This window comes from Physeter macrocephalus, chromosome 10 (genome assembly GCF_002837175.3).
Source record: "Physeter macrocephalus isolate SW-GA chromosome 10, ASM283717v5, whole genome shotgun sequence".
Lineage (NCBI taxonomy): Eukaryota > Metazoa > Chordata > Mammalia > Artiodactyla > Physeteridae > Physeter > Physeter macrocephalus.
Window position 1 is genome coordinate 51,062,483 of NC_041223.1, and position 11,901 is coordinate 51,074,383.

Genomic DNA, 11,901 nt, shown 5'->3' on the forward strand with positions numbered 1-11,901 from the left:
AGTCTGCCTGCCGATGCAGGGGACACGGGTTCGTGCCCCGGTCCGGGAAGATCCCACACGCCGCGGAGCGGCTGGGCCCGTGAGCCATGGCCACTGAGCCTGTGCGTCCGGAGCCTGTGCTCCGTAACGGGAGAGGCCACGGCAGTGAGAGGCCCGCGTACCACAAAAAAAAAAAAAAATTCTGTGGGTTCATAATGATACTCCATATCTGCTACACATACACCACCCCGCAGCCCGAGTACCACAGTAGGTAAAACCTCCTTAGTTACTTTGGAAGTTGCCAGAATACCAACTCATTCTGAAAATTGACAAAGAAAGAAAAGGAATCAAGTAGGTATCCTGCCTTTCCTAAACAAACCTCATGGTTTGTACCTCGCAGCAACCAAATATTTGCTATGGGGAAATTCTTTATGTAAGAAACACAACTGGTAAGTGCAGTAGGAATGATAAAATTGGGATATCTCCAATGGGCAAATCCTAACAAAATACTGGTTCAAGGCAACAATCACCAATGGCAGCTAAAGCCATTAATTTAAAAGTTGATGGGAAATTAAATGATATATGGATCCTGCTGACACCATCTAAACACAAAGATCAAGGCTAAATGACCCAGTTATTAGGTACATCCTGATGTGATACAAACGGAAGTACACAACATCACATATGAAGTTTTATCCTCCCCCTCCCCCAAGACAGAAAACCTGAATGTAATCAAACTCTAGATGTAATTCCCAGTTCTCAGGAAACATGGGACATAAAGGAACACATTAAATGACACCATGAGTAATTTAATCAGGAACATTAAGTATGTGGGAAATTCTACAGGTCAAATCATGTAGTTTAATTCAGAAATAAATTACTCTCTTTTAAAAAGAGAAGTGGAACAATTATAGATAAAAAAGAGATTTAAGACACATACCAACTTTTGTGACTCTTCTTGAAAGATGTACAGGTGTTCATTGTAGTATTCTTTCCACTTTTCAGTTCAAATTTTTTTAGAAATCAAAGGGGGAAAAAAGCTTATTAGCCAAATGAGGTGTGTAGCTCACCTCACACATTTGAATGCTAATTTGAACAAGTCTTAATTTAAAAAGACATATTTGAGACAACCAGGGAAAATGAAACATGTGCTTTATTGTAAATTATTGTTAATTTTGTTGAGTGTGAAAATTGTACTGTGGTTATGTTTTAAAAAGTCATTATTTATTAAAAATATATAATCAAGTAGTAATAAATGAAAACATATTAATACAGAGCTTAGGCTATAAGGTACAGGAGCAAGAACATGTTGGGTGTTGTTAGAGCTAGAATTTGGCCTCAAATCCTGATCCCTCCACCTTTTAACTAGGAGGACTTGCATGAGTTTCTTGAGTCTCTCTTAACTTTAATTTCCGCCAAATACCACCTGCCTCGTGTGAAAATTAAAGGAAATAATGTTTACAGTCGCGCCTAACACATAATTAATACTTCACACAGCCTTTTTAAAAAATGCAGAGTTATCCATTACAGATGGATTTGCATGTAACCAATGTCAATATCTTTATCTAGTGTCTCGCAATAGATTTTCAAGCATTCACTAGAGGCTAATGACTAAGGTATTCCTTACATCACATGAGCCCATATTGACTGTAGTTACTGGTCCTGAAAGCATTATACTGTAAAGGGCAGAAATCAAGGAGAGATTTGAAGGAATGGGCGGTCCCATACTGGCCATATCAGCGAGGTGGTCATATAGTGGTCTGATGAAATCAGTTAATGCATGTAAAATGCTTGGAACAGTGCCTGGCTCATGGTAATATTATAAAATCGATAGTAATAGTAATAATGACCTAGCAGAATACAAGCCAACTTCAACTTCTTCAAAGTCCTCTTTTTCTGTTTCTCTGAACTCCCTCTCAGGTACTGAGATGGCAATCTATAAATTGATATATTTTTCCTGGGCTTAGGAAGGATGACTCAATCTCTTAATTCACAGATTCTGCTCTTATCTTGGGCTTGAGCCATTTTGAGTTTCCATTTTGACTGCATTATCACTAATGGGTCTTTGGCTGTCATAGTTAACAACTGCCTTGACCATAATGATGAGGGAATCGATGGCCCCATGGGGTCCTCCTTCCAGCCTCATCCTGCTGCTCCAAGGGAAGCCTGGTCCTCCTTGCCGCCGGTGGTAATCAGGGATAGAGACACGAGTCCTTTGCTAATACCCTGAGAAGTTCTCGGAGAAGGGCCCGGGCTAACTACCACCCTAGGAAGTCTGCCAGTTTGTAGCCTTTTTGCTAGAGTGGAGATTTCTGTCATTTCAAATTCTTCCTCTGACCATGGGCTGCATAGTGTAAGTCTCTATGTAACGTGGTGTACTCAGTGAGTTGCTCTATGAATGAACTTTGGGCTTGGACATGATCCAAACAAGGACTGTGGACTTAGAAATGTGACCTGTATAAGGACTTTGCGACATTAGTAAAGCATCCTAAGACCAACAGGTTCGCCGTGAACCTATGGTCCTGGGCCACCTTGGAGTAAAACATTCCATGTCTTTACCTCAACCTGAAATTGCAGGAACTTCAGCTCCCCGGAACCCGCTGCATTCCCAGGCTATGTCCTACACATTCTCACAGTCCTAGCCCTCATGGCAGAGTGGTGACCATTGATAGCCTCTTCTCTCTCTGGGTTCTCCCCACGATTCTGCCGCGAGACCTCTGTTGCTCACTGTGGTAGGGCAAGGGAGAGGCGCCATGTCACTGTAAGGCCTCCCGAAGATTACTCTCCTGCTTCCCCTGGGGCCTAACTCTATGCTGCCCCATCCTCCCATATCACTTTGCTTTAAATTAACAAGGATACAGGTGAGGGGTGGTGCTGCCAGCTGGTTACTACTTAGAGGAGGGCATGCAGGTAAGATGGCGAGATGGCTAGGTCCAGGAGGCACTGGGCCACATTGCCAGTGGTGATTGGGGAGGCCAGATCAGGGCTTGGGTTTCAGGGAGAGAGGTCAATGGAGACTGAGGAAGGACTTTAAAACAGCACAAGGACATCCTAATACGACCCAGACAGCTGAGAGAAGTCCAGCAGAAGCTATAACCCTGCCGGGGCTAAAGTTACCTGACTTAGCGGGGTTTTCTATTCAGTACCCATTTTCTAGAAATGGACAAATCTTTTACCATGCAGAAACCACCCCCTGTCAGCACCTCACATAGGCTCCACTTCACAGCCACAGTCACACCACCCGCGCTTAACAGCTGTGTCTTTGGACTTGTTACTTGACGTCTCTAAGCCTCATTTTCCTCATTTTTTTTTTTAGGATATTCCTTCCCTCTAGTGTTGTTTGGAACATCAAATGCATGTAAAGCCCTTAGCACAGAGCCTGGCACATGGGAAATGTTCAGTAAATGTTTTGTATCAGCATCGTCACCACCACTGTGATCACCACCATCAGCATTTTTATGAGCCCTAGAATTCAGTACATTTTTGTATCTGACATAAAGCCACACATGGCCCTTCTCTGAATGGACTTATATATTGTTCAGGAGCCAATATTAAATATAGAGGTATTCCAATATTTATTCACATTTCCTGAAGAACATTAAATATGGTCCAGCCCCTAGCCCACCCCAGTACTTTGTAAACCCTGCTTCCTGCCCACCCCCAGTTCCCTCAGTGCCCCCAGATCCTCCGGCACCTCTTCCAAGCAACCCACCCCCTAAGTCTCTCGCCTCTGTGGCCAGTTAGTCCTCCCTTCTCCTTCCCTCCCACCCCTGTCTCTTTTTCAACCTCTGCAGCCTCTGCATACAATCCATTTGAAGCCTATTCTCTCTCATAAAAGATGTAGACCAGAGCTGGTTAGCAAGAGAGAATTCACCTCAGGCGGTAGCCTGGGGGATTCCCCAGTGAATAAAAATAGTAAAAATAACATCACTGGACATGTATGTAGTACCTTAACATCTATTATCTCTTTTTGACTTCTAATTTAATTCTGCATAAATTAATAATTCTGGGTAAAGCAACAGTCTCTTTGGTGGGCAGGTGAAAAAGACAGGAAAGGTCAGAAATACCAATAGGTTACTAAATTTGGCCCCAGGAATGTACGAGTCTTCCCTGAGGCCATCACGGATCAGTCTAGGATGGGTATTTAACCCCAGTTGTCTCTCAAGGGCTTTCATTGGATCCTTGAACTTTGGACTAAGAGAGACTTTGAAAGCTGAAACTGTAGATAGTAAAACTTGGAAACTTTTATTGAAATCATGCTTTTTCATCAGTTTTATTGAAGTCGTGTTTGTTTTGCCATGAAGATAAGCTAGTCTGTAGCAAGACATAGCATGAGGCAAGAGAAAAGAAGTAGGCAGAAGTCAGTAGGTGGAAGAGTCCCCCGGACTTCTGGGCCCCTCCATCCAGGGGGTCCTGAGGCCCTCAGTGATATTCCTGCCACTTCTTTCCAGAATTTCCTCGTGGCCTAAGTGGGTTTGAACTGTGCCTCTGTCCCTTATAACAGAAAAGTCTCACCCACACGCCTGGATTGAGACGTGGCCTTTTAAACAGACATGGGCTGCAGCAGGCAGGCCTCAACTGTAGGCAGGGGATCGGTCGAGCCAAAGTGAGGGACAAGAGTGTGGCAAGAGGCAGCAACGAGGCAAGAAAAGGCCTCAAGATTTCTTGAACACGTGAAATGGAGACCAGCAGCTTTATCTGTGGTGCTGGAAAAAGGCCAAGTTCACCTGAAACCTCAGCAGAAGCCAATATTGAGCTGTGCACAAAGCAGGGGCAGGCGTGGGAGGTCAGTGAGAACCGCAGTGTACATTTAGAGCGGGGGTACAGGCTGTCTCCCCTGCACCCGCCCTCCCCAGGCCCTGCTCCAGTCGCTACAGAATCCTCCCTGTTCTCTGCCACAGCAATTGGCTCCAGCAAGCACTTGCCCTGCCTGGACTTTCTTCCCCTGCCTCCCAGATCAAAACCTGACCTCAGCTTTCGTTCCCTGCCCTTCATCGCCACTGGGTGGTCCCTTGGTGTTTTCACGGGTGTGTCAGGCAGAGGGCCTGCTTTGAGCTCAAGCAGAGTCACTGCAGATGTACAGGGTACACTGGCCTGTGGCCTCCTGAGCTTGCCCTCCCTCACAGCCTGGGGGTCTCCTACAGGAACCTGCACACCCACTCCTCCAGCCGCCATCGTCCTATTTGAATGTGAGATTCGAGAGCTGTGATGAGAAGTTCACTTTTCAAGTCGCTTCCAAATGTTGCTGTCTTCAGTTCAATCTGGGGCATGTTGTGAGTAATAGTCATTTATTCCTGTAGGTGTTACTATTAATTATAAAGTTTCCAGTATAGGAAAAATGAGTTTGATGATTTGACTGTGTTTAATTACTTAGTCAAGCAGTACCAGCTTGACTCTACAATTGAGGTCACCAATCAGGAGTAATAAAAAAAAAAAAGTAATGCTACCAGGCATATTTTTAGACTTTATAGTTTAGACTTAATTTTTTTTAGAGCAGTTTTAGGTTCACAGAAGAACTGAGAGGAAAGCACAGAGTTCCTATATAACCCACCCGCCATGGTCTACCCCACTGTCAACATCCCCTACCAGAGTGATACATTTGTTACACTTGATGAACCTGCATAGACACATCATAATCACCCAAAGTCCGCAGATTACATTAGGGTTTACTCTTGGTGTTGCACACTCTGTGGGTTTGGACAAATGTCTGATGACACATATCCACCATTATAGTATCAGGTAGAATAATCGTGCTGCCCTAAAAGTCCCCTGTACTCCATGTGTTCACTCTTTTCTCTCCAAACCCCTGGCAACCACTGGATTTCCTACGGTCTCCATAGTTTTGCCTTTTACAGAATGTCATGCATTTGGAATAAAACAGAATGTAGCCTTTACAGATTGTCTTCTTTCACCTAGCAATATACATTTAAGGTCTTTTCACGGCTTGATAGCTCGCTTCTTTTTAGTGCTGAATAGTATTCTGTTGTCTGGATCTCCTAGTTTATTTATGCATTCACCTACAGAAGGATATCTTGGTTGCTTTCTTCAAGTTCTGGCAATTATGAATAAAGCTGCTATATATATTCATGTGCAGGTTTTTTTGTTTTTTTGTGGGTTTTTTTTGCGGTACGCGGGCCTCTCACTGTTGCAGCCTCTCCCGTTGCGGAGCACAGGCTCCGGACGCGCAGGCCCAGCGGCCATGGCCCGCGGGCCCAGCCGCTCCGCGGCATGTGGGATCTTCCCGGACCGGGGCACGAACCCATGTGCCCTGCATCGGCAGGCGGACTCCCAACCGCTGCACCACCAGGCAAGCCCTTTGTGCAGGTTTTTGTGTGGACATGTTTTCAACTCCTTTGGGTAAATACCAAGGAGGATGATTGCTGGATCATATGGTAAGAGTATGTTTAGTTTAATGAGGGTCTAACACACATTTCTGGTTTTATCCTCAGGGTAAATCTCTAGTGTTACTTGGGTAAATCTCACACTTAATGGTTTAGCAAAGCAAGACTCCAAGAGCTAAAGTGACTTCCGCAAGGTCACCAGACTGGACCACAGATCTCCTGACTGGGAAGAGAACTCCTTCACCAGGGCTGAGTCTCAGCCCCTGGCAGGCAGCCCTCTCTGCTGACTCCCTCTCCAGAGTGCCTCTTGGGCTGTGACTGGCCAGGATGCCTAGAAGGCGGGTGGTTCGGTGAACCCCACTGCCCACTGCTGGCTCCGGGGGTGCTGGTAGCAGCTCTTGCCCGTTGCTCACTTCTCCCTCCACGCCCCCGACTTTGGAGGAGCAAGAGACCATTTTCTTTCTCAGAAGTTTGGGAAGCTGCCAGCTCCACACACACGGCTTGTAATTGGTTCAGACTAGTTATCAGGTAGATAGAAAACCCCTTATCTTGCATCCCAGTGTCCTATAGGCTGTGTCATTCTGTGGACGCCCAGGGTGTTCTCCCCCTGTGAGAACCTGTACGATGCAAGGGAAGAAAGCCGAGTAGAGAGGAGAGAAGAGTGGCTTATGGCCATCATGCACATACCGAACAGCAGTAGAAGGAAAGTTTGAACCTGTTTCCTCCTTGAAGGACAAGCAACATACGACAATAGGCAATCAGTTGTCCCTTGGGTTTCTTCCTTTTTAAAAATACTTTCAAGCTCTATTTTTTTCAGCAATTATTTGTTTAAAATCATTTCTTCAGAATTGCCTGTTTATACTCCCCTAAGTGTAGTACTTTGTGTTTCCTGTACAGTGTGTCCTCTTCAGGGGACACAGGGAAGCCATACAAATAAGGATTATGCACATTTTTTTGTTCTCTTAACAAATATTTTGTGTATGAGAGAGAGGAAAAATCACTCAGAACCTGGGAATTATCTTTTTGGTAAGATAGATGGGAAATTGCTGGTGGAGTGATTAGGATTGTTTTTTCACAATTATGACTGAGATCAGTCTATCCAGCCTGGGTAGCATAGAAAAATAGAAGGGACGAGCTGCCAAAGGACACAGCCAATCATTCCTTCTCCACATCTTCATTTCTTCTTATTTCATGCAATAAGGAGACAGATAGAAAAAAGGAAACAAAATGGCTTTTAAACTTTAACTAAGCATCAGGTTTCCCCCACTCCACAGGGGCAGAAGCTCTGGCACTCGGGACTCTCTCACTCCCCAGACCTTGCCCTATTCCGTCTGGCTGTTCCTGAGCTGTGTCCTTTATAATAACACTGTAAATGTTTTATATATAACTAAGCATCAGGATATGTTGATCACTAAGATGAGGGTGGTGAATGTCTGTAATGTTCCCTTTGAGCAGCCATTCCAGTGATTCAGAACTCTTAGAAAACTGATGGGTAAAACAGAAAGCAAGGACAGGCAATGACTGGCCAACCTTGACAATGCTCATCTGTCATCATGACAAAGCATCCTGCATTGTGTAGACGTGGCACTGGGACTGTGACTCAGGAGTTTCTGGCAATATATGTTCATCAGGGCTGGTGACACAGGTGTGGGATTTCTGTGTGTCTGTGTCAGACATCTGTGGACTCATGGGGCAAAGGAAGGGCTGAGTGAGAGGAGCTGGGAGAGTGGGTCTGAGAGGGCTTCCTGGTGGAAGTGACCTTTCTGTAGGGTTTTAGTGGAGAGAGCTGGTGTAGAGAAGAGGGGGAGGCTTCTTGGCTTGTACTTAGGCTGGGCGTGCATCCTGAGATGCACTATAATGGGAAGAGTGTATGAAGCTATCTGGGCCTGAAGGAGAGATCCAGGCTGATGATGATCTTGTGGGAAAAGTGTCTGAAATGGAGTTAGATGGTGATGGGGGAAAGAGAAAGCACTGTCATTCATACTAGGTGAGCAAGTATCTCCATTTTAGGCCTGGAGTACCTCCACCACTTGAAAATGCTTTGCAAATGGTAAAGTGAGGGACTTCGCTGGTGGCCCAGTGGTTAAGACTTCACCTTCCAATGCAGGGGGCGCAGGTTCGATCCCTGGTCCAGGAGCTAAGATCCCACATGCCTCACGGCTGAAGATCTAAAACATGAAACAGAAGCAGTATTGTTACAAACTCAATAAAGACTTTAAAAGTGGCCCACAACAACCAAAAAAAACTTAAAAAAGAAAAAGGTAAAGTGAAATCATACTCATGCTGCTGCCTTTAGGTGAGGTTTTTTTTGTTTTGTTTTGTTTTTTTCTGAAGCAGCACAGGGGGATTTTGTGCCCTTCTTTAGTTCCTTTCTCCCACTTAATAGTAAAAATGTGTTACATTCAACTGTGGCCAGAAATGGAACTCTCTGAACTGAGAATGCTCGCCCCCTGCCCCTGGGAAGTTTTAAAATATTTTAAAAACCTTTAAAAACATAAGGATGATTCTATAAGAGAGCCTTTCAGGATGCTCATCTTAGTGTTTATTTATTTCAACAACTATTTATACAAGTTTATTGTGCATGAGGTGCACTGCTGGGTGCTGGGAATAAGGGCACCCAGGGATTAGAGTGGGAGTCAAAACGTGCAGGTACCTGCAGTGGGACAGGACCACGCTGGAGGGTGTGGATGCCGTCACATCCTTACCATAGGGGAGCCACCTCGGCTCCTTCTCCTCTCTGGTCCTTCCTTGCTTCTGTTAACTCACTCCAGGCCCTCCCTGCAGGAAAGAAAAATCCTCCTATTTCCTCACTCGAGACAGCACTGACTCTTCACCCCTCAACATCTGAAAAATGGAGGTAATAATGCCCATCTCACAGAGTAGTGAGAATTAAATAATTGAACACACACGAAGTAGTCAGAACAGCACCTGGCACACAATAAGCACCCAGTAAATGTGAGCTATTGTTATTAATTCAGTCTTAGGAGGCACTGGGAAGCTAATGCATCTACTCATTCAAGACCATTAATCTTGAATCAGAACCTAGTCAGCAACTATTGGCATAGAAATAACACATATTAAAGTTTTTAAAAAGCACGTTATAAAATAGTACTTTCGTTATGGTGCCCATTTTGGGGAAAAAAATGAATATTTTTACATAAAGATTAGTAGATGTTATGGGCTGGACTGCGTACCACTAAAATTCATATGTTGAACCCCTAACCCCCATATTTCAGAACCATATTTGGACTGTATTTGGAGACAAGGTCTTCAAAGAGGTAATTAAGTTAAAATAAGGTCTTTAGGATGTGTCCTAATCCAATATGACTAGTGTCCTTAGAAGGAGAGGAAATTCAGACTCACCCATGCGTCCACACAGAGGCAAGACCATGTGAAGACGTGGAGAGAAGGCAGTCATCTGCAAGATAAGGCGAGGGATCTCAGAAAAAAACCAAACCTGCCTGCATCTTAATCTTGGACTTCTAGCCTCCAAGACCGTGAGAAAATAAATGTCTGTTATTTAAGCTCCAGTCTGTGGTACTTTGTTATGGCACAGTCCTAGCAAACTAAAACAGTGGAGAAAAGTTTGGAAGGATATGCTTCTAGTGGTTATTCTCAGAGTGGAGGAATTTCAGCAGATTTCAGTTTAATTTATTTTAAAACAACCTGATATTTCTTATCCAAGTTTTCACAAAGAATTGCAAGACAAAGCAATACCCTCAAACTGAGTTTCCCTGCATGGTTAGATTTCAAATGCCTGTTTGCTGCCACCGTGTCCCCTGGCTCTCCGCGCCTCGTGCCCTGAGGACCGACTGCGTAATTGACTGGCCTGCAGCCAGACTGCCGTGGTCCTAATTCAAACACTATCGTGAGAATAATGAACATCCAAACCCATAGGGTTTTACTGGAAATTGAGCAGGGCTTCTGAAAATGATTCCATTCAAAAGAAAAGACAGTCTATTTTTACTTAATGAATATTTGAGTCTTGGTCACATGTAAAATGTTAGCTTTTCTTATGAGAATTCTTCAGAGCACTTCCAGGATCCCTGCAGATCCCTGCACAGCCTGGCACGTGTCCTCAGTGGTCCGGCTGCTTTGCCCACACTGATGGTTTTCTGATGCCTAATCTTCCTCTGTCACTCCGAATGAAAGGATGTCAGACTCTGAATACCCTCCACTCAAGAAGTTCCCAGCTGCTTTTGCCTTCTTGCACAAAACGACTTTGGCCCCTCCCTACCTGCAGCAGCTGGACTTCAGACAAATGGCTGAAGTGGGAGGAGGGGGCAGTCAGACGAGAGGGCTGTAGCAGCCTCCTCTCATTAACGTTTTATCCCAAGAGAAAAGCCAGAGAGACGAAAGGAAATCTGTGTGGAAGGAAGAAAACGAGAGTGCAGTTCCCATCAAGGGCCTGGCCTCACTCTATTGCATTAATCCCTCTGTGGGACAGCACGGAGAAGGGCTGTGCTGGTAGCAGATGCCCCCCTACAGCCTCATTTGACCCCTTCTGGAGCTGGTGGCTCCCAGCTTGTCAGCAGTAGTTCATTCAGGAGGAGAATCTCTCCACCAGACAGATCCTTCCAAGGGAGCCATTCACGAGGAGGGGCCTTCATTCTCTAGCCAGTAGGGGACACTGAGAACCCGGGTTGGACAAGCTCTGCTGACTTGGCAAGAACAGGGCCATGATGGGAGTCAGGGGCATAATAGGAAAGGCTGTCCCAAGGCCTCCTCTGCCCCGAGTTTGAGACATGGTGCCCCACATCCCGTTCAATTCTTGTCCAGGGCCTCACAGAGTGCTCCTCAGGAAGAGTGAGAAGGACCAACTACTGAGCATTGCTGGTGTCAGACACCGGGCTGGAAGTTTTGGAAGCATCGTCTCCTGTGGCCCCTGTGCTGGTGCTACTGTCCTGAACTCATAGCCTTTGTGACTTGGACTGAGTACTCAAGCCCTTGCAGTCTTGGTTTCCTCACCTATAAAATACAGATAAGAATGTATGTACCTCATGAGTTTGTCAGGAGGATAAATATTCAATAAATTAGCCATGATTAAAAAGAACGAGGCAGACTTATATGTACCGACATGAAAAGAGCTCTAAACTGTCTTGTTAAAAAAAAAAGAGAGGGAGAAAGAGAGGAAGGGACAGCAGCAGAAGACTAATGTAGTACGTTCCTTCTTGTATAAAATCAAAGGATGTATAGGGCTATGTGTGTGCTTGTGTGGCCGAGCAGTAATTTGAGATTTTAACTTGTCTTTTGTACCCTTCTATTTTCCTCCTTTGCCTTGGGCCTGCCAGGTGGAAGAGCCAAGAGTTGTACCTGGCAAAGGCTCCCCACCAGGAGGTGACTTCAAGGCCCTGGAGCCCTGGGGGAGCCAATGATGACTCTTCCCGGAGCCAGCAGCCCCAGAACCCCCATCAGGAACCACGACAGCTACTCCTTAGGCCAGTAGCCTAGAAACAGGACTCCACTACATCCCAGCCAGGTGTGCAACCTCCACCCCCAATAGCTCCTGGCTGTGCCCCCATGACTTGGCTCCATCTCTGACCAATTCAATGTATCCACGTTTCCCTCGTGCCCCTGCAGT

At 45.4% G+C, this 11,901-nt stretch overlaps 1 protein-coding gene across 6 annotated transcripts in view; it reads left to right on the plus strand.

The window, feature by feature from the left end:
* The window catches only part of WASF1 (WASP family member 1), a 296,489-nt gene extending 284,851 nt beyond the window's left edge, over positions 1 to 11,638 (plus strand). For all 6 annotated transcript variants that reach the window (XM_028494551.2, XM_028494555.2, XM_028494554.2 and 3 more), the window contains one exon: positions 11,612 to 11,638. The gene's annotated coding sequence lies outside the window, so the exon portion shown is untranslated. The remainder of the gene's footprint in view (positions 1 to 11,611) is intronic.
* Positions 11,639 to 11,901: the final 263 nt, after the last annotated feature.